The sequence below is a fragment of the Triturus cristatus genome, chromosome 1_2 (genome assembly GCF_964204655.1).
Source record: "Triturus cristatus chromosome 1_2, aTriCri1.1, whole genome shotgun sequence".
Taxonomy (NCBI): domain Eukaryota; kingdom Metazoa; phylum Chordata; class Amphibia; order Caudata; family Salamandridae; genus Triturus; species Triturus cristatus.
In genome coordinates this window covers 251,177,757-251,205,456 of record NC_140580.1, presented here as the reverse complement: position 1 = coordinate 251,205,456, position 27,700 = coordinate 251,177,757, and positions in this window count along the sequence as shown.

Sequence of the window (27,700 nt, the reverse complement as noted above, 5' to 3'; positions counted from 1 at the left end):
ATCTGTTGGGACACACCTGTGAGCAAGCTAAGGTTAGGTGCTGCACAGATGGTGTCCACAGGTGAGGAGAAGGGTTTCCCATGGGTTAGCTTCATAGGCCCTGAGAGTATGGACAGAGGTATCCAACTGGGTTCAGATTAGATTAGAACTGGAAGATGCCCCTGCTGTTGCGGGCTAGGCCAAAGCAGAGAAGCCCATCAGGGTAGTGATTGGTCTCCCCTGCGTTTTGGCTGGAAGGGGGTTGTGTTGGACTTGGTCCTTTATGCAGGGTCATCCCTGAACGTTTTGCCTTCCTCCTGTATTTTTTCTGACCTGTTTTTGTTGGTTTTATGACTGGGCACTTTACCACTGCTGATCAGTGCTAAAGTGCATATGCTCTCTATTGTAAATGGATGTATGGATTAGTGACTCCATGATTGGCTTATTTGGTTTACCTGTCGGACCCTAGTACAGTGCACTGCGTGTGCCCAGGGCGTGTACATCAAATGCTGCTGGTGGGCCTGCAGCACTGTTTGTGCCACCCACCAGAGCAGCTTGTAAAGTGTGTCTCAGGCCTGCCATTGCAAAGCCTGTGTGCAGTCTGGTACTGCCATGTTGACTTGGCAAGTGCACCCATTTACCAGTCTCTAAACCTTCCCTTTTCTACATGTTAGCCACCCCTAAGGTAGGCCCAAGGGCAGGGTGCATTGTATGTAAAAGGTAGGACATGCCCTGATGTGTGTGGCATGTCCTGATAGTGAATTACAGCCATTTTCGTTTTCCACTATTGCAAGGCTCCCTGTCCCCATAGGCCAGGATAGGCAGATTGATTATAACATCTTATAATCCTAACTGACCCAGGGAACATGGTAGAAATTCGAGTTTAGTATGCCTGAACTCAGAATGATAAAATACATCTTTTAGTAACGTTGGTTTTAACATTCTGTGTTTGAAAAGACCACTTAAAGAAAGTAGGTATTTTCTTACCTAACCATCCAGCCTGCCTGCCTCTGCTAGCTTGTCTATTGTGTGTCTGATTTTGTGAGTGACAGGGCCTGGGGGATTCCAGGAGACAGGGTGAGTCAGCACAGGGCTGAATAGACCTAGCTGCATGTAGAGTGGTGGGAGGAGTCAGCACCTGGGTCTGAATAGGGCTGTGCCTGCCTTTCACAATACTGGCTCCGCCTCCTGTGGTACGTCTGATGACCCTGGCCCACACTGTCAAAGGAAAGAAGGAGTCCTGTAAACAAAGTGCTCCAGGACTGCACAGAACTGGTTTGGACTAGGAACAGGCCCCTCTGCCTTCAAAGGACAAAGGATTTAGTAGTATAAATATGGAGGACCCAGACCCCAAGACTTTAGATCACTTCTGTGAATCAAGACAAACCTTTGCTAAGGAGAAGAACCAAGAAGCTGAAGGAGGATACAACCCCTGTGCTGTGTGTTTGGGGGTTGACCTGCAGTGGTTGCTTCATTGCCAAAGAAAGGAGAAGAGGACTGAGTGTGCTTTTCATCAACTTGAAGAAGAATCTCCAAGGGCTTGAACTTGAGCTTGCCTCCTGTCTGAAGTCTCAGGGATACAAGACTTCACCAACCAGCTCCCCCCTGAATTCCCTTGCTGGGAATTGAAGTGTCTGCTGTTGTGCTGGGCCTTCTGAGAGACTGTGTGTCGCTGGGAGCTGGAAGTGCGACTCAACGACGAGGAGCGTGTCGCCGCCACAGCAGTTGACCTTGCATCACCAAGGAAGTGTGCCACCGCTGCAGCCATCGCATCACCAAAGCGCGTCGCATCACCGGAGAAGCGTGCCGCAGAGGTGGCCATCGCATCACCGGAGAAGCATGTCACAGGGCCTGTCGCGGCTCAGAAGATCATAGAGTGGCCACACGGCCGTCGGGAGTGCACGCATTGCATCAACGTTGTCGCATCGTAACCAAGACGCCATTTTGTCGCATCGCACCGGAGAGAAGTATCGCATCGAGGCGCCATCTTGTCGCATCGTACCGGGCAGCAGTAAGGAACCGACACATGCACTCCCCTGAGTGTAAGGAACTGATGCATCACCTTCCCTGCAACCCTTTGGTTTGCTTTGCGTTACGCAGCCAAGGTACTTTGAGAGTAAAGTGTTGCATTTACATCTTGAGAGAACTGAGCTATTTCTACTATTTCAGAGTCTATTTTTGAGTACAGTATTGTGGATTTTTGTTGTTTGGTCTTGTGAGAAGTCTATAAAGAATACTTATTTTTATAATACAACCTGTGTGGTGTCCATCTGTAGTGTTGTCACTATATAAATGTATGTGTTCACAAATGCTTTACACACTGCCTCTGAGATAAGCTTGTCTGCTCGTGCCAAGCTACCAAGGGGTTGAGCAGGGGTTATCCTGTAGTGTAATCCCCTTTCCCTGACTTAGAAGCAAGGGTACCTATTTGGTAAAAGGTACCTACCTCTGTCAACTGGAGACCTCCAAATCTAACAATAAATGATCTATTTTTTTGCTACCTCTCTTCCTGCCACCCTAAAATTCCCAATCCATTTCCCCGGTGCACTTTCCTTAGCCCAAACAAATGGAGTTCAGTTCATCCATTTAATGAACATGAAAACATTCCTTTCAAACACTTTCACAGCAGCCTAATGTCAATTATTGCATAGAAGGAAAATACTCTGACACATTTCTTTCCATACAGCCAAAACACTTATCATGCTTGTCTGTATAAAACGTGACTACTGTTATTTTCTACAAGTGCATCTCTACTTATTTTTACCAAATCTGGATATAGTTCTAACATGTGGTACAGGAACTCTCTACAACCTCCCAGGAACAACCCCATCCCATGGTACCATCACCAAGCTGTATGGTTGTTAGTCAAAATCCGAGCTCTAACCAATCCTGGTCTTCAATAGGCTATTAAAGGCTCCTCCTCAAATTACCTCTCTGAAGCTCCGAGCCCACCCCCACATGTGCTGAATCCTGTCTGTACTTTTCAATTACTAGGGCTGCAACACTAGGGCTCCATTAGATATCTCCTCAATCCCAGTGCTCACATAATTTAACAGTGCTTTCAAGGAACACCCCATCTAACATGAAACATCTCAGATAGTGCAGCCCTAACAAGTGCCACACATCTGATGATAGACTAACGCATCTTCGATAAAATCACCGCAGTTGTGCTTGGCAAGGCTTGCACGCCGGATTCAATTATGCGGGATGTTAAACAATATCCTGAAGTGGCTCGCAGCTCTCTTTCTCTGTGAATATATTGGAGTACATATATGACTGCTAGGCACAGTCAATTATTGGTAAGTGACGGAATGCCTCTGCACTGGCGATCACATGTTCTTCGCTCTAGTCCTAGCACATGACAGTAAAGGTTACTCTTGCCCTCACCCCAAACTATGGCCGTCCGGCCACTAGCCTGCAAATAAGCTCTGAACCACTCAGTCCATCAGAAGACTTGTCTGTTCTGTGGGTTGATTTCACTCCACTGTGAACAGAGGAGCTATGCCTGCACTTCACCCTCTGCCTGCCGGGCCTAGTGCTACTTAGCAAACAGTCAGACCCTGCTCGCCTTGGACCCCAAGGTAAAAGTAAACTGGCTCCCTGTCAGGGCCACCTGGTTTTGTATTTCTACCAGGTGTATGTATGGTTTAAAAAGAAGCATTTTTATTAACACTCTAAAAAGAATTAATGACCAAGTGTGGACAATAAAAAGTTCCCTAGCCCCATGGTTTTCCGGAAGAGGTCACATTCTCCCTTCACTGCATACTGCATGCTCCCAGCAGCTGTATACAATTAGCTGGTGTTTGCCATTAATTACTGTGTACAATTGTGAGCAATGAAACCGCTGTTAACTTACACATATGATGAACAGAGAATCCCAGGGTTCATGAAATGTAAACACATAGGGGATGCCTTTACCCAATTCATGAATGCCTGGAATCACATTACCTTCTCTGCTGGACTCAAGGCACGCATTTCCCTTCAGTGCCTGGAAGCAGACAGATTTTCCTCTCTACGCCTTGGATAGGCTGCAGTGAGCTCAGCTTATCAGTGGCTCAGAAAACTTTCAGTACTGCTCTGGTTTTTACCTTTGCTCTTTCTTTCCCCTCTCAGACCCTGCTCTTTCCCTTTTGTCTGATGGCAGTGCTTGGAAGCAAGCATTCAGGTCATGTTTGTTCTCCAGTACCGCTCAATTGGGGATATCAAATGTGTGAGAAGTTGGCCTGGTGTACGCTGTCCACTAATTAAAGGGGCCACCTTGCACCAGTCCATCAACCCTCATGATGAATGAGGTAAAAGATAACCTTTAGAAAGCTATCCTAGTGGTAGCTGTGGAGAGCAGCCTTCAGGCTTAATCGTGAAGGAATGTAAAGCAGCTTGTTTTACCAGAATATCACCTCCTATATTGACTAAATGAAAGGAGAATCACACAGTAGTCAAATAAAAATATGTATTTATTAATATAACACTCTCTAGTATCCTCTACATGAGGATAGAACACAAAGCATACAATACGAGATCAATAGAACAGTTGTAAGTAGCACAATACACAGTGGACTCCAAAGAGAGACCAAACCTTATACTAAAACCATGACTCGGGTCAAGACAAGGTCTGGAGCACGTAGAATCGCTAGGACCCCAAGGAACCACCTAATGTGAGTAGATAGGGACCCCAAGGAGGACGGGTGCAATGTGTTCACACGACCGCAGGCTCCATACAATTCTATGGGGAAGTCTCGGTGGCACTTTTAAAGTTTAAGGACCCTTCTAGGAGGACTTCGAGGAAACCCTTAAGAACTTAAGAGGTTGGAGAGCCACCCCACCATGGATACCGTAGTACCCGAGTTACCTATGCCAGAGGAGCCGAGTGCATAGGTCTGGAGTTGTGTTGGAAACCGCTGTCGTTCTCAATGGAGGGCTGTGAAGAAGTACTGCTGCTGTGAATGTGAAGAGGGTTGGGTGGAATCCAATCCTGGATTCTGGAAGGAAGGAGCCTGAAAGCAGAGGGGACAGAGTCTAGGTCACTTCAGAGTAGACAAATGCCCACCGATGTCGGGTGCTTCAGTTGTGAAGAAGGAATGTATGACGTTACAACGCAAACATTTACAACGCATGCTTTTACAACGCAGTTTTTACATCGCAACATCCATTACAACGTATGATTTTACATTGCATGCCATCACAACACATTTTTAGAAACTACATTTACAACGCATTCCATTACATCACATTATACCATTACAACACATACCATTACGTTGCATTTAAGGTAAGTGTTGGATAGTGTAGGGGTAAAAATTACTATTCCCACTCCAGTGAGTGCAACAGTAGGGTAAGTGTTGGATAATGTAGGGGTAAAAATTACTATTCCCACTCCAGTGAGTGCAACAGTAGGGTAAGTGTTGGATAGTGTAGTGGTAAAATTACTATTCCCACTCCAGTGAGTGCAACAGTAGGGTAAGTGTTGGATAATGTAGTGGTAAAAATTACTATTCCCACTCCAGTGAGTGTAACAGTAGGGTAAGTGTTGGATAGTGTAAGGGTAAAAACGATGCGTTGTAATGGTATGCGTTGTAATGGTATGCGTTGTAGTGACATGTGTTGTAATGAAATGCGTGGTAGTGGCGTGCGATGTAATGGCTGCGTGGTAGTGGCGTGCGATGTAAAGGATGTTGTGTTGTAATGACTGCGTTGTAAAGGTTGTTTCCTGCGAAGAAGGGATGCTTGACTCTGCAGCCATAAGGACCAGGAGATGTCGAGGACGACCAGGAGCCAGATGCAAGCTGTCCCATGAAGGATGTCAAGTGCTGAGAGGTCGGTGTCTGGCTGGAGCACCAACAAGCCTTGGCAAAAGCAACCCACTCAAAAAGGTCAAGTAGGTTACGTTGTGGATCATCAAGGTCCAGGGGACTCACCAAGCACTGGGAAGTTACGGCACGTCAGGAGCAACCAGGAAAGTCCAGTAGAAATCACAATGACACCTCAGGAGGACCCACAGGGGTTCAGGTTATGCAGTCCCAACGAGGGATACTGGCCTCAAACTTGCTGAGAGGGCAGAGCGACCTCAGGGACCTCCTGTGTTGCTGAAATCTTTGGAGTCCGCAGGAGCTCGGGAGCAGCAGACCAGTCAGTTGCGTTCAGGTGCCTGCTAGGTCAGGGGAGTGACTCCTTCACTCCAAGGGAGATTCTTCAGTTGTCCTTAGTACACCACAGGTCCTGCATGGAGCCTGTATGGAGCAAGAGCACAGACAAAGCTTTGGACGGAGAGGGAGACGAAGTCGGGCCCAGTCGAAGTCCAGGAAAGTCCAGAGTGTCCAGACAGTCGAAGGTCAGTGGTTTCTTCTTGTAGAATCTTGTCCACATGAAATCTAAAGTCTTACAGCCAGGTAAGCCCTTTAGTTTTTTGTACCCACGGAAGAGGGTTGGACAGATTCGGGGGACCCTCAAAGGGGAGGGTCAGGACACAGGGGTGGTTACACCCATGTCCTTTGTCCAGTTTCACGCCAAAGCAGGAGCCAAAGGCTCCCAGAACTGGTTTGAGCTGGACTATGCTCAGGGACACCAAATGTGCCCCCAGTGCGGACTTTCAGGCACTCTCGGAGTGCACCCACCCAGCCCCAATACACTACATTCGTGTGACAGAATGCCTATTGTGCTGCCTTCCTCTGCCGAGCTTGGCTCAGCAGCAGGAGGGCAGAAATGTGTCTCTGGTAGGCAGCATCCATTTTGTACTGTCCAGGTCGAGAAGGCTGGCACCGGATAGACCAGTGACCCCACAAAGCTCGATTCAGAAGGGTGGAATCATACCTTCCACACCGGTTACCTGTGTGGAGGTATGATTCCAAGGTGTTTGATACCAAACACAATATGTTTCTATGCAGCCGTTTTCGAGATAGCATTTACCGCAAGGTTATAATGCACCTCTACCTATATGTCCAGCTGAGTCACAGACAACCCAGGAGAATGGTCTCTGAAGGCTGCAGAGTGGCTCTGCTCATGCAGGGGCACCCTCTCACTAAAAACCCAGCACCCTGCCTTCAGGATTGATAAGGCCTGCTATAGGAATGACTTGTATGTTTTAAGTGTAGTGACCTATAGATATAGTGAACCTATATCTAAAGTAAGTGGTGCAAGCCCCAGCTTACACAGGTTGCAGTAGCAGACCTGTAGTTCTATTGTGCATGGCCTCTCATGGCTGGCATAATACATGCTTCAATCCATGGGAGGCCTCTGGGGTACCTATGCCCAGGGTGCATGTGTACCATAGACTAGGGACTGATAAGGGTACCCCAGTATCCAATCTGGAGTATACCAAAGTACAGGTGTACAAATTTAAAGGAGAAAGCAGATAGACTGGGATCCTAATTAGCAGGATCCCAGTCAGACTAGTCAAAAACAGTGCAACATCAAGCAAAAAGTCGGGTAACCATAAGAAGCAGATCCTACTTTCCTACAAAATGATTTTCCCATCCAGCACGGCCCCTTACACCTAATTTCCCAGTTTGAGAAACTAGAACGCAATTCCCAGTAGACCTCATGATCATATTCAAATTGGTAATGTATCATCAGAGCTGATCTGTCACTGTCCGCATTTGAGGAGACCCTGGGCAGCAACAGAAACACCTTAGGGTATGGAGCTCAGCTAACCTCTCTCAAAACAGAAGGTTAGCTACTTCAGTTGTCATAGCTGCCATGGGCTGTGACGTATTTGACACCATTAGCCAGACCTCAGCATGGCTTTTTATCCAGTGTTATTTTAGACTTTTGGCATTAAAAACTTTGATAGATCGGTAATGGACTCAAAAATTGAATTTACCAGTTGTCATAGTGCTCAGAGTGAGCTCCCCTTACCCTCTGTTCCCTATGCAATGGACCTTGGAGTTGCGTATTAGGAGTCAATGAGTAAGTTAAATCTATAAATAGCAGTCTATGTTCAGACTATGATGAGAGTTTTGTTGTCATTTCAAGGGCTTTTATTCTTCTCATTAAGAGATTATTAAAAATCTTTATTATTTGATCTTTATTCTGTTAGTGTCCATCAATTAAAATAAGTTTACAGAAATCTTATAAAAAACAATATTGGCTAAAACAGGTCAAAACAAAGAGGGGACGGCTGGAGATCTGCAGAGCCCGAGAGTCCATGGAGGTGGGCAGAGACCGCATCTAACTGGCGGCGGAGAATTCCCGTGTCTGGATCAAATGAACTAGGATGTCGTGTGCAGCCCTCCTGGGGACGAGCTGGAAGGTGAGGCGGGTGGCGCTTCCCAGTAACACCGGGACTGGTGCTGCCCATGGAACTATGACGATGCCCCCCGGGTGGATAACTTGAATGTTGTACTTACCGTGGAGCTCGAGCAACCTTGAGCTGTTTAGGCAGCTATAGAGGAGTTTGGCTCGGGTTCACCCCCTCGGCCATCACCTACCCAGCCGGACATTGGACATTGTCTTTCCTCGTCTCCTAGCTATGCTATGCGCTAATATCTCATGTCTTTGTGTAATCACTGTTTTTCTCCAGTGTTTATACTTGGCTCCTGTAACTGATGTAATTTTGTAACTTGTAACTGCTGATATCTCATGTAGAGTGCTCTGATACCTCCGGGTGTAGCCAGGGCTATATAAAACTCTGCAAATCAATGAAAAGGTCATCTATAATTCAAATGCATTTAAAGCATGTTGCTTAATAGAAATAGTTCCCTATTCTAAAGGTAATGGAATCAGAGTTCAATGTATTAACCCTTTCGCTGCTAGGCCTTATCCCCCGCTGTACTAAGCCTTTTTTTGGCTATTTGGGATAGTTTGCGCTTAGGCTCCTGTAACATTTTGACCACATAAGGAATACATGCAAAATTTGTATCCTTTTCTTTAAACATCATGGAGATTTTAAAGGTACCCAGGGTTTGCTGATTCCCCTGGAGGGGACCCAGAAATTACCCAAAATACAGCTTTAAAAAAAAAAAGGGAAATAAGTGCTGCAGATGAAAGTGTTTGGTTTTTTCCCTGCAAATGGTATCAACAAAGGGTTTGTGGTGCTGAAATCACAATCCTCCCAGCTTTCATAGACTGACAGACTTTTGTCAGAAAACCAAAAATGCTTAAACAGTTTTGGCATTTTACTGACACATAGCTTTTTCTGCTATTTTTTGTGCTTTTAACCTCTTTCCAGTTAATGGTAAAAATGGGTATAAAAGCAATATTGGATCCAGATAAGCTACACATTTCTGCATAGTAGACAGAATCCTGAATTCGGCCAGGGGTCATTTCTGTGGATCCTTCAAGATTTTCTTATAGAAACAAACAGTTGAAAATAAGAAAAATTGAAACGAGTTGAAAAAAACAGCCATTTGTGCCAACGCTTTCACCTGTAACTTTTTCTAGGTATGACAGATTTTTTAAAGCAATAAACTGTTATATCTGTTGGACCCTTCTGGTTGTGGGGATACATAGGACTTGTAGGTTCACCAAGAACCCGAGGAACCCAGAGCCAAAAACTGAGCAGCAACTTGCAATGGTTTTTTATTGTGTAACAGGTATATGGCAATTCATTTGGGAAAATATAAATAGTGAAAAATCTGTTCTGAAATAGGAACAAAATGAAGAGTTTAGAAACAGTAGTTATTTGCACAACTCCGAAATTGTGGGTACCTATACTATCATGTGAATTATAGGACATTTATTTGGGCGGGGCGTGGCCAAGCCGCGGGCTAAGATGGCCGCACGGCGTTGAAGCTCCGCCATCGACCCGGCGCAAACCCTGCTTTCCTCGCCCTCCAGATGCGGGCGCGGGACGCCAGACGCTGCCGCTGACCCTACTAAGACCCCGGAGTGCGCTGGGATGCAGAGCGGACCTCCCGGGCCACGGGGGCACCCGGAGATGAGCACACCATCCTGAGGCCCAAGATGGCGGGCTGATCCGGGACTGGGGGACTCGAGTGCGAGGAGGGCGGCCGGCCGAGAGACAGGTACCCGGGGGGCTCGGAGGGGGGGGCATTGAGCGCTGGGGTGCTGGCTGGCGGGGGCCCGCCTCTTTCTCCCTACGCCGTTGCGGACCGGAGGACGACCGGGCGCACGGCTCTGGCCCTGCGCTCCGGCCGCGGCCTCGCTCGTTATCTCCTCCCTGGGGCCCCGGGCTAATCCGGTCAGGGGGCCTGGGAGGGGTGGCGGGACGGCCTACTGACGGTGGGGGGGGGCGGTTGGGGCCCTGCGCTGGGCCCGACGCCCGGGTTGTCTCTGCCTCGTTACTTGGGCCCTCTCGGGTTTTGCCATGTGCTCCGCGGCTGGTTGGTGCGTTCCTCCCTTGCCCCTCCCGGCGGCGCCGAGTCGTGGCTGCTGAACACATCGCGATGGCGCACTTGATGTTCCTTTGGGGCCCTGCTGACTACACGGAGTCGTGGCTCTTGCCTGCTGCACAGTGAGGTCGTGCACAGTGAGGTCGTGATCTGTCCGGTGCCCGGTGGGCCCACCATCATCAGTGCTCCAGGCCAGATTGGCTAAGGATTAGCCGGACGCTCCATCGCACCATCGCCTCCCTTGCTCTCCACACGTCTGGCGGTTGTGAGAATGGGTCGCAAGGACCCTAAACAGAAAACGCTGCAGTTCGAGAAACTGTCTGAGCAGCCCGCGGACAACCCCCCTGACATGCAGGACCCGGCTGGTGGGGCGACCGGCGGCCCGACGACCCAGGCTCCGGCCCCGGACTGGCTACAGGAGATGCGTGCTGGCTTCAGGGCCCTGGATGGTCACTTTGACGCCCTCAATAAGACGCTGGAAACTATGGGGGCCAAAATCCAGGCCCATGACAAGCGTTTGGGAGAGGCTGAGGCCCGGATCTCGGCAGTGGAGGATAAATCGGTGCAGGAGATCAAAAGGGTGGACAGATTGCAGCGCATACTGAAGGAAGTGGCCAGCAAAAACGAAGATTTGGAATCGCGCAGTCGGCGCAACAATGTAAGGATTATTGGGGTTCCGGAGTCCACGGCCACGGGCCGGCTGGATGTTTTTGTGGAACAACTGTTGGCTGATATCTTTGGGAGAGACTCCTTCACTCCTGGCTTCGTGGTGGAGCGTGCCCACCGCTCCCTGGGGCCGAGACCTAACCCGGGGCTCCCGCCTCGCCCCCTGATTGCCCGCATTATGAACTTCCGAGACCGTGACACGGCCTTGCGGCTTGCCAGAGAGAAGGGCGAGATCACTTGGCAAGGTTCAAGACTTTCATTCTACCCAGACTTCACCGCCATGGTCCAGGAGGCCAGGCGTAAGTATGCGGGGGTGAAGGCGGCGCTCCGGAACCTGGGCCTTAAATATGGCATGCTCTATCCGGCCCGGCTCCGGGTCGAGGTTGATGGCCGAGCTCGGCTATTTGACAATCCCGCTGCGGTGCAGGAGTTTTGCCGTACCTACAAGCCGCGCGGGGGCCCGCCGGGGGGAGATGTGGGTGGACGGTCTCCCCCTGGTAGTGGGTCTGCGGGCAGCCAGGACCTGTTCTTATCCTCAGGTGTCGGCTGAGACTGCGCCCGTTACTGAACTTTGCACTGTTTTGACTTTGGTTATTTGAGGACATATTAACATTTGGAGTATATTTGTGCTGCAGCGCTGGGTTGATTGCGGATCGTTGTCACCCCCCTTTGGTTGAAACCGCTGGGATCGTTTTCTGTTGCGATGCTCTACTTTTTGCTGTTTGGTTACACTAGGTATTCCTTCCTAGAGCTATGTTCTTCTTTTTTTCCAGAATTGGGATTGCCTCACGTTTGCGTGGTTTGGCTGGGTGGGGGGAGGGGGGTTGGGGTAAGCAATTTTGATTCTTCTACTACGGCTATGTGTGAACTAACTTTATTGATACACAGTGACATTCCGATTTTGCTGCTCCCATCACTTGCTGACTGGCATCAATGGCCCACATAGGTTTGAATGAAGCTCCTCTCAATCTATCGTTAATGACTTGGAATGTCCGGGGCCTGAACAACCGGAGTAAATGCAAACAAGTACTGCATTACTTAAATCGGCATCAGGTGGACATTGCTTTTCTCCAAGAGACTCATCTGCATGGCCCCATGCCCTCCCGCTTTGCGGCTTCCTGGGGCGCTCACCGATACTTCGCTAATTACAGTAATTACGCCGGAGGCACTGCGGTGCTGATCCATAGGAGAGTCCCGTTTCAGTGTCAGACGTTTCTGGGGGACAGGGAGGGGCGCTACTGTATTGTACAGGGGGTCTTGATGGGCCATGTTGTTACTCTTGTCTGTGTGTATGCCCCCAACACTGATTCCCCGGATTTTTTCAATGCGCTTGCGGCCCAACTGGTAACCCTAGCGCCGGCTGGCGTTTTGCTGGGCGGCGACCTAAACATGTTGCTGGATGTGGGGCTGGATAGCACCTCTGGGGCCACAGACTCTAAACCTAGGGCAAGGCGCGCATTCCAGGACCTTTGCCGTCGATTCTCGTTGACGGATATATGGCGCAGGCGACACCCAAACACTACTGACTACACACACTTTTCAGGGCAGCACAACACTTGGACCAGAATTGACTACTGGCTCCTCTCCCCGGGCCTGTCCCCTTGGTTCCGCGCGTTGAGGACGTTCCCGAGAACGTACTCGGACCACTCTCCAGTCCTGCTTGGCTTAGACGTTCCTCGACCTGAGGGGTTTGAGCGGCAGTGGCGCTTCCCTGGGAGGGCGCTGCTGGATGACCTTTTTGTGCACGAGGTTTCCGAGGCGATAGAGGACTACTTCACCATAAATACTGGCTCGGTGGACTCGTGGGCAGTGCTCTGGGATGGGTTCAAGGCATACATCAGAGGGGTCTGCATTGCTAAGCACGCGGGGGTCCTGAAAGTATTGCGCGCCACAATAACACAACTGGAGACACAGCTTGACGCGCTAGACACTGAGGCGCAGCAGGCACCCGCGGACGAGGTATTTACCAGGCGCTTACGACTGTTATCTGACTTCCGGGAGGCCGCGGACAGGGAGATCCTGTATCTGGGGAAATACCAGGTTGCGCGTAGGTATGGAGAGGGGGACAGACCAGGGCGCACGCTAGCGCAGGCCTTGCGACCACCATACAGCAAGTCCCTGATCGCCGAGGTGCGGGGCACGGACGGGGAGCTCCGCACAACGCCCGCTGAGATCCGGTACGAGTTCCTGGCCTACTACACAGATCTATACACCACCAAGTTGGGTGACTTCTGCCCCGGGCCTTGATGGCTTCTCCGCTGACTTCTACAAGGCCTTTTCGGATCTGCTGGCGCCCAAGCTAATAGAGGTGTATGCGGAGGCCTTGGAGCGCGGCTCCCTCCCGTCAACCCTTAGTGAGGCGGTCATTGTGCTGCTCCCGAAGCCGAATAAGGACCCGACATTGTGTGGGTCGTACAGGCCCCTCTCCCTCTTAAACACTGACTATAAGATCTTGGCCAAAATAGTGGCCAACAGGCTTTCCCAGCTGATGGAATTCATTATATCGCCCGCACAGTCCGGCTTTGTCCCCCGCCGCTCGACGTCGCTGAATTTGCGTACGCTCTTCACGGTACTGCACAGAATTAACCCGACCACTCCGGCTGCAGCGATCCTCCTAGACACCGAAAAAGCGTTCGATTCTTTGGAGTGGCCTTTCTTTCTTTCCGTCATGGAGCACATGGGCATGCCCACGAACTTCCTGGCGACCGTCAGACTCCTTTATAGTCGCCCTACGGCCCGTTTGCGTCTCAACGGCACGCTATCTCGCCCATTCTCACTCACGCGCGGTACGCGGCAGGGTTGCCCGCTTTCACCGCTCCTGTTCATTTTGGCTATGGACCCCCTGATTCGGCATTTCCAAGAGCGGCACCTCCACAGGGGTCTCCAGTTTCGGACGGGCCCATTGCTGGCCTCTCTTTATGCCGATGACACAATCCTGTATGTCAGGGAGCCGCAGGCCAACCTGGCCCCCTTGATACAGGAGATCCTTCGTTTCGGTAGCCATTCGGGCCTGGGCATAAACTGGCATAACTCCATCATCTTCCCACTGACTATCGGCACCTCCCCCTGGCAGTGTGAGTTCCCTCTTGAGTGGTGCTCAGACTCGGTGCGGTACTTGGGCATACAAATACATTTGAACACGGACGAAATCATCCGCCTCAACTATGGCCGCGCGATTGCGCGACTGTAGACTCAGGTGGATGGGTGGTTGAGGCTCCCGCTCTCTATGTCCGCCAGGATAGCTATTCTTAAAATGATAGTGCTCCCCAAATTCTTGTACCTTTTCAATAACATCCCTATCCCTCTGACCCGGGCCTTCTTCTCCACACTGCGGTCCCTCATGATTTGACTGGTCTGGGGCGGGAAACACCCCCGGATCCGCTGGGCGACCCTCATACTCCCACAGGATCGTGGCGGCCTTGGAGTGCCGGATTTATATTTATACTATCTAGTCGCTCAGTGTGCACATGCCTATGCCTGGTATCACCCTGATGCTCGGATCCCATTCCTTCGCCCAGAGGCGGACTTTGTCCTCCCGGGTCGCCTGTCTACGGTGTTGCCCAGAGGTATCCCCAGGGACCCAAAGGACATTCAAACTGTGTCTACCACCAGCTGGGCATGGAGCAGGCTCTCGCGCTACTTGGCTCAGCCTCTGCTGTATTCGTCTTCCCTCCCGATACCCAACCCTGGGCTGTTACCTGGCACGGATGAAGCACTAGTGCGACGAACGTTGACGAAATTTGACCTCACCAGGATCGGGGACTTGTTCCCGGGTGGGCACATTTTCACGGCGTCAGAGGACGCGCGATTCAGTGACGCTACATTCATGGACCGGTTCGTTCTTCGCCGGCTTTATTGCGCTGCCCGGGCGGAGATTCAGGGATTCCCCCTCGAGCCGGCCTCCCTTGAACCTCTCACCATCCTGATTGACGCCGATACGGGGGCACATATTGTTTCCAAGCTGTACAGGGCGTGCGCGGCGCGGGTCCCCTGTGCGGATGATCGTGCGCGGGAGGAGTGGGGGACAGACCTTGGTAGGCCTATCACGGACGAACAATGGACGGCATGCTGCAAGGTCACCGACACAGTGTCATTGAATAGCCGTCACAAACTCCTACATTATAAATTCCTACGCCGGTGGTATGTGACCCCGGTTAGACTCCACGCCATTGATCCCGCGCGGCCGCACGCCTGCTGGAAATGCGCTGCACCACATGCCGATTTTGCACACATGGCCTGGACGTGTCCGAGACTGCAGACATTTTGGGCTCAGGTTCACAAGATCCTAGAAGAGATGCTAGGGCTTACACTCATTCCCACTCCTGAGGTCGCACTGTTGGGTTATACGGTCAATTTCCCAAAGAATGTCCGTAAACTGGCCTCTCTGGGGCTTCTTCTGGCCAAACGGGAGATAGCAAAGCACTGGGGGAGGAAGACAGCTCCCACGTCCAAGACATGGCTTATAGCCATGGCTTTCTGCAGCACGAATAGCGAGATCTACTCTAGTCTCCTCCCAACTATAGCGCGTCCTAGGGACATCTGGGGCCCTTATAAAACATACATTGCAGGCTTGCCTGGCTCGACCCCGCCATCCCCGAATCCCGGAATAGCTCCCACTGGAGTGGGGTAGGTCGTACCAGCCCACTATTACGCAGATGTAGGGGTCCTGCTGGGGTGTAGACGCAGGGATATTAAGCTCCTGGGATCAGGTACTGTACACCGCGTGGCGTGTTCCCATGTTAGAAATGAGGGCAGGGGAGGGGGACGTCTTTAGTACCCTGGAGACAGCTCACGGGTCAGGGATCCCCCTGGTTCAGGTTCGGGCAAGTGTTGATGATGGATTGGTAGATGGGGTCTTGGTGTCGGTTGCACTTATGATGTGGTATTGTTTACCTAAGGACCGGAAATGTCACAATGCTACTACTGATTTGTTATTTGTGGATCGCACAGCCGCAAACTCTGTATTATTTGATTTGTCTAATTTCAATAAAAACTTTAATAAAAAAAAAAAAATCATAGGACATTTTTCAAAGTGACTTATTTTTTTACAAATTGTCTTACATTTGGAAGGCAGAAATGGATCGAAAGTCAATAGGTAATAATACCAGTTGCTCTACAATTCTGTTTCCCTAAGTCTCTCAATAAATATGGTACCTCACTTGTGTGGGAAGGTCTACTGCCCGTGACAGGTAACTGCCCAAAACGCAACATGGACATACCACATTTTTACAGTGAAAACTGACTTTTTTTTTTGCAAAGTGCCTTGATGTAGATTTTGAACCCTAGCTCTGCTGGCACCTAGGTAAACCTAGCACACCTTTACATTTTCAAACTAGACACCCAGGGGAATCCAGGATGGGGTGACTAGTCTAGCTCTCACCAGATTCTGTTACCTAGAATCCCTTGCAAACCTCAAACTTTGTAAAAAAAAAAAAACATATTTTCCTCACATTTCTGTGATGGAAAGTTCTGTAGTCTGCGTGGATCCACAGAATATAACCCACCCCACATTCCCCAAAGTCTTCCAAGAAATATGGTACCTCACTTGTGTGGGTAGGCCTAGTGCCCGAAACAGGAAACGACCCAAAACGCAACGTGGGCAAACCACATTTTTACAGTTAAAACGGTCCCTTTTTTCCATTGTGCCTAGCTGTAGATTTTTAACCCTAACTCTGCCGGCACTTAGGGAAACCTAGCAAACCTATACATTTTTTAAAACTATACACCCAGGAAAATCCAGGAGGGGGTGACTTGTCTGGCCGTCACCAGGTTCTATTACCCACAATCCCTTGCAAACCTCAAACTTTGTAAAAAAAAAAAAAACAATTTTCGATTTTCTGGAATTTGCGTGGATCCTCAAAATTCCACCCACCCCGCATTCCCCAAAGTCTTCCGATAAAAATGGTACCTCATTTGTGTGGGTAGGCCTAGTGCCCGCAAGAGGAAACGGCCCAAAACGCAATGTGGACAAAGCACATTTTTGCTATGAAAACTGACCCTTTTTTTGCAAAGTGCCTAGCTGTAGATTTTGAACCCTAGCTCTGCCGGAAGCTAGGGAAACCTAGCAAACCTATACATTTTTTATCACTAGACACCCAGGTGAATCCAGGATGGGGTCACTTGTCTAGCTGTCACCAGGTTCCGTTACCCAGAATGCCTTGTAAATCTCAAACTTTGTAAAAAAACAAAACACTTTCCTCACATTTCTGTGATGGAATGTTCTGGAATCTGCTTGTATCTACATAATTCCATCCACCCCGCATTCCCCAAAGTCTTCCAAGAAAAACGGTACCTCACTCGTGTGGGTAGGCCTAGTGCTTGCAACAGGAAACGACACAAAACGCAACGTGGACAAACCACATTTTTACAGTTAAAACTGACCCTTTTCTTGCAAAGTGCCTAGCTGTAGATTTTGAACCCTAGCTCTCCCAGCCTATACATTTTTTAAAACTAGACATCCAGGGGAATCCAGGATGGGGTGACTTGTCTGGCTGTCACCAGGTTCTGTTACCCAGAATCCCTTGCAAACCTTGCACTTTGTGAAAAAAAACATTTTCCTCAGATTTCTGTGGTGGAAAGTTCTGGAATCTGCGTGGATCCATAAAATTCTACCCACCCCACATTCCCCAAAATCTTCTGATAAAAATGGTACCTCACTTGTGTGGGTAGGCCTAGTGTCCGCAACAGGAAACGGCCCAAAAGCAACGTGGACAAACCACATTTTTACAGTGAAAACTGACCCTTTTTTTGCAAACTGCCTAGATGTAGATTTTGATCAATAGCTCTGCCGGAAGCTAGGGAAATCTAGCAAACCTATACATGTTTTAAAACTAGACACCCAGGGGAATCCTGGATGCAGTCACTTGTCTGGCTGTCACCAGGTTCCGTTACCCAGAATCCCTTGCAAATCTCAAACTTTGTAATATAAAAACACATTTTCCTCACATTTCTGTGGTTGAAAGTTCTGGAATCTGCATGGATCCACAACATTCCATCCACTCCACATTCCCGAAAGTCTTCCGATAAAAATGGTACCTCATTTGTGTGGGTAGGCCTAGTGCCCGTGTGGTGTTTCCACATGTCTCACTGTTGTACAAGTTCTGTGGAACTTAGAATCTTTGTTATTCAAGGTTCTTGTTGATCAGTTGCTCCCTGGTAGCTGATGGATGTGGTGTTTATGAATAAACCTCTTAACTAACCATATTAATGTAGTTATGGTAATTATTGAACTTTTCACTGGCGACGAGCAACGGATTTGTGGAAGAGAGCTTTAACACCTCAACATCGCGCTAAGAAGAAGGAAAGGAAAAGTGTGCAGAGAGGACTATTTATATATTGGATCAAAACTTGATGTTGTACTCAAAGAAACTGCGGGTGGATCGGACCCTCGAGGTACTGTTCAAGAGTTTGCAATTTTAGTAAAGCAATACTTTGATATATTTATTTTGGAAGGGGTTAATTGTTTGAAAACAGTTAATCCATGACTCGTAATATTTGAAAGTAATTCACATTTGGAGTTGTTCATGATTTTTGAGTGAAGATTTAAAAGGCACTGTGGTTATTAAAAGTGTGAAGAATTAAAGGCTCATAATCTCGTTGAATAAGAAGCAATTTAGAATAAATGTAACGTGTAACATGAAAAGAATTCAAAGAAATAAACCGGGATTCATATCAATCGGAATATGAAAGTTGTTGATTCGACTTGGTATTAACATGTAAAAATATTCCATTCATTTAATAGAAAAGAAATGCGTCACGTTCAAATTTTTAGAAGATAACATTCAACGTCTGCATTTAGAGCGTGATACATGACAGCGTCACTGTAAAAGAGAGAGACGCGCGCCAGCGGAATTTCGTCTCCATGGAAACGTAAACGTGACTAGCGGCACCGAATCACTTTGGTGTGCCGAAAGAAATGTAACCATTTAGTTTGCACCGATTAGTTTGAGACAATCTGAGTCATCGTGCACCTCAAAGTGAAGATTTCAAAGTACAACTTAAAACACATGGTGTTATTATCTACTTAAAGTGTTGCGCAAACATCATAACGTGACTTGTTATCGATGAATATGGAGGAATATTCTCACGTTGTGTAGAGAGAGAGAGAGACGGTTTAACACGGTTTGAAACAAAGAAAGTCAAAGGATTTCTTCTAATATTAAACGACATTTTCTCTTTGTTAAGTAATCAAACAACTTCAGCTTCTCTATTCAAATGATTTAAGCAGTGCCAAAATAACTTAGAGAAATAAAGCATAAAAAAGGACATTAAAATACCTGTATGCTTAGAGGTTTGCAGACTGCTCATGGAGATTTCATATTTCTCACACATATAACATGCATTTCCATTGGCTTATTCTGTGTGTCATCATTTCAAGTGCTACATCATCGATGACACGCACATCAGGAAGTAAATCTGATTGGTGAATACAAAGGGTAGAGTCAGAACAAGTTTAGTTTACCATTACAGTCTGCTCATGGTGATTTCAAGTTTCTCACATATATAATGTGAATTTTCATTGGCTTATTCTGTGTGTCATCATTTCAAGTGCTACATCATCGATGACACACACATCAGGAAATAAATATTATTGGTGAATACAAAGGGAAGAGTCAGAACAAGTTTAGTTTACCATTACAACATTATTTTTCTTGCATTGTTTTCTTCAATATAACTTTATTGATGATAAACAAAGTAATTTAAATCTGTTGTGATATATTTATTTTGAAAAGTTGTATCTCATCTAATTTTTTTTTAGTTAAAGTTTGGAAATTAGTATATAGAGTCATCATGCAGAATGTTACCACACCTCAATTTTTTTTGTGCGATCCAGGTGAACCCTCTGTTAAATGAAGTAAATGGAAGAAAGTTTTTGCACATTATGCAAAAGTTTGCAGTACAAACCTGAGTGCGGAAAGAAAATGTTCTTTTTTACTACATTGTTTAGGAGGTGAAGGGCAAGAAGTGTTGGGAAGTTTGCCAGCTTTATCTGCACAGGAACAACGAGGATTAGATGAATATGAGATCTGTTTATTACAATTAGACAAGCATTATTTACCTCGTGTCAGCACTATAATGGAGAGGTATCATTTTGGTTTAAGGGAGCAAGGTAAAGAAGAATCTGTCGAAGAATATTTAACTGCTTTGAGGAAGTTAGCTTCAAGTTGTAAATTTGGAGCTGCTATTGAAGAAAGAATTTGTGACCAATTTGTTCTAAAATGTAGGGAAGACAAGATTAGAGAGGAACGTTGGCTCAAAGATGAGCCACCATTAGAAGAGGTAGTAGGAATTGCGAAAAAAGTTGAACACATGTTAAAATGTGTAAATGAATTAAAAGGTGACAAAGTTAAAAGTCAACCTGTAGTAGAGGAAGTACAAGATACAGTTTGCCAAGTTAAAAATGTGAAGACTTCTTTAAAGGAGTCAAGCAAAGATGATTCATCTAATGTAACTTTTGTGTGTTTTAGATGTGGAAAATCAGGACATAAAGCAAACTCAAAGACTTGTCCTGCTTTGAATTTTGTGTGTCATGGTTGTGGAAAAAAAAGGGCACTTCATAAAATATTGCAAATCCAAAGAAAAGAAAACTAATAATAGGGACATAAAAGAGGTCATATGTCAAGTTAAAGATAAGAAATGTAATGACCATCCTGTTGGTAAGGTAAAAATTAATGGTACAGAGTTAGTTATGAAATTTTACTCTTGCTCATATATTTCAATTGTCTCAAAAGAAACTTTTGCCAACTGGTTTCAAAAGAAGAACAAACTGCATAAAATGGATGTAAATCCAGGTGGATACGGTGGACATCCCATAAGTATGTTAGGATATTTTAATGCTTGTATTGAAATGGAAAAGAAAAAATGTATGTTTCTAAAATTGGTGACAGTTTAATTGGCTGGCCGCATCAACGTGTATTAGGAGTTATGTTAAATCCAAATTCTGATCCACAGGTACAGATTCAAGAAATTAGATCTGAGACTAATGATTTTGTAAGTGAATTCCCTCAACTGTTCAGAAAAGATTTGGGGTGTCTCAAAGGTTATAAACATTGTATTAAATTAAAAAATAATGCTGTGCCAGCCGTAGCCAAAGTAAGAAGAATTCCTATTGCTGTACAAGGTAAAGTTGAACAAGAACTTGAGAAACTACAAAAACCGGGTATTATTACATCTGTAGAGGCATCAGAGTGGTTGGCGCCAGTCGTCGTTGCCAACAAACCTAATGGGGACATTAGACTTTGTTGTGATTCAAGATCTCTTAACAAAGAAGTAATCGTCGTCAAATTTCCCCTTCCAAATATTGACAAATTATTGTCTTCTTTAGGTGATGCTAAAGTTTTTACAACATTAGATCTTACACAAGCATACCATCAAATTGAGCTGACGCGGGAGTCTCAAGACCTGACGGCTTTCATCTTTCCTATGGGTGCATTCAAATATAAAAGAATGCCTTTTGGTCTTGTGTCTGCTGCATCGGTTTTTCAAAGGGTGATGGCTTCGATTTTAGAAGGGATAAAATCAGTGAAATGTTATCAAGATGATTGACTTATTTTTGGTGTTAATCAAGAAGAACATGACAAAACTTTGAGATCAGTCTTAAAAAAGTTAGAGTGTGCTGGTTTTACATTAAAATTTGAGAAATGCAAATTTTCAGTACAGGAAGTAAATTATTTGGGGCATTGTATTTCTGCCTCAGGAGTTGTTCCTAAAAAAGATTTGGTAAATACCATTCAAAATTTAGCCTCTCCTAAGAATAAAGAAGAGGTAGTTTCCTTTTTAGGAATGGTCGAGTATTACTGGAAATTTGTACAAAATTTGGCAAGTAAGCCGAGTAACATGAGAAATTTACTTGGGAAGAATAAAGAATTTAACTGGTCAGATGATTGTCAGAAAGAATTTGTGGAAATCAAAAAGGATCTTGTGAATGCACCTAATTTACAAGGTTTTATCCCAAATGATGAAACTTTTGTTGTAACTGATGCAAGCTCAAAAGGATTAGGTGCCTTATTGAAACAAACCAGAGGTGGACAAGAAAAATTGATTGCGTGTGCATCTAGAAGTTTAAGGGGTGCAGAAATCAATTATTCAGTAATTGAAAAAGAGGCATTGGCTATCTTTTGGGCTTTAAAATTTAAAATAAATTCTATGGGGATTGAGTTTCAAAGTTTGTTCAGATCATAAGCCGTTAAAGGACATTTGTACTAAGAAAGGTTTGGAATTCGTGTCCTCTAGGATAAGGAAATGGGTCATTGGTTTGCAAGATTTTAATTTTACTGTAGAACATATTCCTGGTTTAACTGCGGATTGTCTTTCACGCTTGGTTTGTGATGTTTCTGAAGAGAAGTTTGAGGATGAGATTTTTGAGGATGAGGTTAGTGTGTGTGAAGTCACTTCAGGTGTCATACAGGAAGAAGAGTGGAAAGATTGTCTCAATAAAGACAGTGAGATTATTAAAGTCATTAATATGATTTTAAATAAATCTACTTTTGATAACTCTTTGTCTAAGGTATGGCATTTGGTAGCAGATTAATTATCTGTTGAGAATGAGATTTTGTTAAGGGGTACTAAGTTAATTTCTCCTAATTCTCTAAGGAAAAGGCTGATTGAAGAAGCTCATCAGGGTCATTTAGGTATTGTAAAAACTAAAGAAAGACTTAGAATTTTGTTTTGGTGTCCTGGAATGGATCTTGAAATTGAACGTGAAGTGAGAGAATGTTTACAATGCAAGATAAGTGATAAAATTCTCACTCCCCGTACTCCTCCCATGGTATGTCGTAATCTTCCTAATGGGCCATGGGAAGACATTGCAATTGATATTGTGGGTCCTATCAATGGTGAACATTGTACTCCCTATCTCATTGTTTTAATTGATTTATATTAAAGATGGGTTGAGATATCCTCTGTTCCAGATGTCACATCTTCTTGTGTGATTTATATCCTACAAGAGATATTTAAGAGAGAAGGGTTTCCTAAAACACTTTTATCAGATAATGGACCACAGTTTTGTTCTGTTATGATGTCAGACTTCTTGTTATCTTGTGGAATTATACACAAAAGATCTTCAGTTTATCATCCTGAAACTAATGGAGCTGTGGAAAGATTTAATAGAGTAATAAAGGAAAATATACAGCTCTCTAGAGTAAATTCTTTGAATTGGAAGTAAAAATTACAGAAATGCATCTTGGCACATAGATACTCTCCTCACATGTCCACACATAAGACACCTTTTGAATTGTTTAAAGCAAGAGCTCCAAATGCTAGCTTATGTCCAGGTTGGATGATTTGGGGTAAAGGTGTTAAAGATAACAGCATAGGTACATGGAGACTTAGAGAAGAAAAACTGCAGTTAAAAAACAAATTAAGTTATGATGAAAGAAAAAGGGTCAAAGAAATTTCTGTCAATCTAGGTGATGTGGTGCGGGTAAAAGCTCCTGTAGGAGCATTATCCTGGTCTAAATATTCTGCTCCCATGCGTGTCATTAAATGTTTTAAAAATTCTGTTAAATTAGAAAATGGCAAAATCTGGAATTTGAATCATGTTTCTATTCTTAAAAAAAAATCTTCAAACTGCGAGTTTGAGCATAGTGTGACTGCTCATTCAAGTGACCCTGCCAATTCTCATCTGAGGTGTAGTACTCGGGAAAAACATGTACCTATGTATCTGAAAGACTATGTAAGGTGAATATTTATTGCAAGTTCATAATAAAGTTTTCACTTTCTTTTAATTCTGCATATGAAAATTGGCATATATTGTTTTCATGTTTTCATGGACTGTAAGGTATTTCCTTTTGTTATAAGAACAGAGATGTGTGGTGTTTCCACATGTCTCCCTGTTGTACAAGTTCTGTGGAACTTGGAATCTTTGTTATTCAAGGTTCTTGTTGGACAGTTGCTCCCTGGTAGCTGATGGATGAGGTGTTTATGAATAAACCTCTTAACTAACCATATTAAGGTAGTTATGGTAATTATTGAACTTTTCAGCCCGCAGCAGGAATCGGCCCTAAACACAAAGTGGAAAACCAAATTTTTACAGTGAAAACGGACCCATTTTTGCAAACCGCTTAGCTGTAGATTTTGAGCCCTCGCTCTGCCGGCACGTAGGGAAAATTAGCAAACCTATACATTTTTGAAAGCTAGACACCCAGGGAAATCCTGGATTTGGTGACATGTCTGGCTGTCACCAGGTTCTGTTACCTAAAATCTCTTGCAAATCTCACACTTTGTCAAAAAAAAACATTTTCCTCACATTTCTGTGGTGGGAAGTCCTGGAATGTGCGTGGCTCCACAAAATTCCACCCATCCCGCATTCCCAAAAGTCTTCCAATACAAATGGTTCCTCATTTGTGTCGGTAGGTCTAGTGCCCGCAACAGGAAAAGGCCCAAAACGCAACGTGGAAAAACCAAATTTTTACCGTGCAAACTGACCCTTTTTTTGCAAAGTGCCTAGCTGTAGATTTTGAACCCTTTGAACGGCCCAAAACGCAACGTGGAAACCACATTTTTACAGTGAAAACTGACCCTTTTTTGCAAAGGGCATAGCTGTAGATTTTGAATCCTAGCTCTGCCGGCACCTAGGTAAACCTATACATTTGTGAAAGCTAGACGCCCAGGGGAATCCAGGATGGGGTGACTTGTCTGGCTCTCACCAGGTTCCGCTACCCAGAATCCCTTGCAAACCTCAAACTTTGTAAAATAGAAACACATTTTCCTCACATTTCTGTGATGGAAAGTTCTGGAATCTGCATGTATCCACAAAAATTCCATCCTCCCCGCATCCCCCAAAGTCTTCCGATAAAAATGGTATCTAATTTGTGTGGGTAGGCCTAGTGCCCGCTATAGGAAACGGCCCAAAACGCAACGCAAAAATGTGGACAAACCACATTTTTACAGTGAAAACTGATGCTTTTTTTGCAAAGTGCCTAGCTGTAGATTTGGAACCCTAGCTCTGCCGGCAGCTAGGGAAACCTAGCAAACCTATACGTTTTTTAAAACTAGGCACCCAGCGGAATCCAGGACGGGGTCACTTGTCTGGCTGTCACCAGAATCCCTTGCACACCTCAAACTTTGTAAAAAACAAAACACTTTTCTCATATTTCTGTGATGGAAAGTTCTGTAATCTGAAAGGATCCACAAAATTCCACCGACCCTGCATTCCCCAGTCTTCCAAGAAAAATGTTACCTCACTTGTGTGGGTAGGCCTAGTGCCCGCATCAGGAAACGGTCCAAAGCGCTACGTGGACAAACCACATTTTTACAGTTAAATCTGACCCTTTTTTTGCAAAGTGACCAGCTGTAGATTTTGAACCCTAGCTCTCCTGGCATCTAGGGAAACCTAGCAAACCTATACATTTTTGAAAACTACACACCCAGGGGAATCAAGGATGGGGTCACTTGTCTGGCTGTCACCAGGTTCTGTTACCCAGAATCCCTCGCAAACCTCAAACTTTGTAAAATACAAAACACTTTCCTCACATTTCTGTGATGGATAGTTCTGAAATATGCGTGGATCTTCCAAATTCTATCGACCTCGCATTCCCCAAAGTCTTCAGATACAAATGGTACCTCAGTTGTGTGGGTAGGCCTAGTGCCCGCAACAGGAAACAGCCCAAAACGCAACGTGGAGAGCCTCATTTTAACAATAAAAACGGACCCTTGTTTTGCAAAGTGCCTAGCTGTAGATTTTGAACCCTAGCACGACCCGGTCCCTAGGAAAACCTAGCATTTTTTAAAACTAGACATCCAGGGAATCCAGGACTTGTCTGGCTGTCACCAGGTTCTGTTACCCAGAATCCCTTGCAAACCTCAAACTTTGTTAAAAAAACATTTTCCTCACATTTCTGTGATGTAAAGTTCTGGAATCTGCGTGGATCCACAAAATTCCACCGACTCAGCATTCCCCAATGTCTTCCAAGAAAAATTGTACCTCCCTTATGTGGGTAGGCCCAGTGTCTGCAACAGGAAACGGCCCAAACCTCAACGTGGACAAATAACAATTTTACAATGAAAACTGGCCCTTTTTTTGAAAAGTGCCTTGCTGTAGATTTTGAACCCTAGCTCTGCCGGCACCTAGGGAAACCTAGCAAGCTTATACATTTTTTAAAGCTAGACACCCAGTGGAATCCAGGATGGGGTGACTTGTCTGGCTGTCACCAGATTGTTACCCAGAATCCCTTGCACACCTCAAACTTTGTAAAAAAAAACTAAAAAAAAACATTTTCCTCACATTCTGTGATGGAAAGTTCAGGAATCTGCGTGGATCCTCAAAATTCCACCCACCCCGCATTCCCCACAGTCTCCCAATACAAATGGTACCTCACTTGTGTGGGTAGGCCTAGTGCCTGCAACAGTAAACGCCCCAAAACGCAACGTGGAAAACTTCATTTTTACAGTAAAAACTGACCCATATTTTGCAAAGCGCATAGCTGTAGATTTTGAACCCTAGCTCTGCCAGCACCTAAGGAAACCTAGCAAACCTATACATCTTTAAAATCCAGGAGGGGTGACTTGCCTGGCTGGCACCAGGTTCTGTTACCCACAATCCCTTGCAAACCTCAAACTTAAACAACAAAAAAGCACATTTTGTGATGGAAAGTTCTGGAATCCGCGCGGATCCACAAAATTCCACCCACGACGCATTCCCCAAAGTCTTCGGATACAAATGCTACCTCTCTTGTGTGGGTAGGCCTAGTACCCGCAGCAGCAAACAGCGCAAAACTCATCGTTGAAAACCAAAATTTTACAGTGAAATCTGACCCTTTTTTTACAAAGCGCCGAGGTTTAGATTTTTAACCTTAGCTCTGCCGGCACCTAGGGAAACCTAGCAAACCTATACAGTTTTTAAAGCTAGACCCGCAGGGAAATCCAGGATGTGGTGACTTGTCTGGCTCTCACAAGGTTCCATTACCCACAATCCCTTGCAAACCTCAAACTTTGTAAAATAGAAACACATTTTCCTCACATTTCTGTGATGGAGAGTTCTGGAATATGCATGTAGCCACAAAACTCCATCCACGCAGCATTCCCCAAAGTCTTCCGATAAAAATGGTACCTCATTTGTATGGGTAGGTCTAGTGCCCACAGCAGCAAACGGCCCAAAACGCAATGTGGACAAAACACATTTTTACGGTGAAAACTGACGCTTTTTTTTTTAAAAGTGCCTAGCTGTAGATTTTTAACCCTAGCTCTACCGGAAGCTAGGGAAACCTAGCAAATCTATACATTTTTTAAAACTAGACACCCAGGGGAATTCAGGATGGGGTCACTTGTCTGGCTGTCACCAGGTTCTGTTACCCAGAATCCATTGCAAACCTCAAACTTTGTAAAGAACAAAACACTTTCCTCATATTTCTGTGGTGGAAAGTCCTGGAATCTGCGTGTATCCACAAAATTCCATCCACCCAGCATTCCCCAAAGTCTTCCGATAAAAATGGTACCTCATTTGTGTGGGTAGGCCTAGTGCCCGCAACAGGATACGGCCCAAAACGCAACGTGGACAAACCACATTTTTACAGTGAAAACTGATGCTTTTTTTTGCAAAGTGCCTAGCTGTAGATTTTGAACCCTAGCTCTGCCGGAAGCTAGGGAAACCAAGCAAACCTATACATTTTTTAAAGCTAGCCAACCTGGAGAATCCAGGATGGGGTGACTTTGTAAAGATTCAACTCATTTTCCTCACATTCTGTGATGGAAAATTCGGGAATCTGCGTGTCTCCACAAAATTCCACACATACCGCATTCCAAAAAATCTTCAGCTACAAATGGCTCCTCAC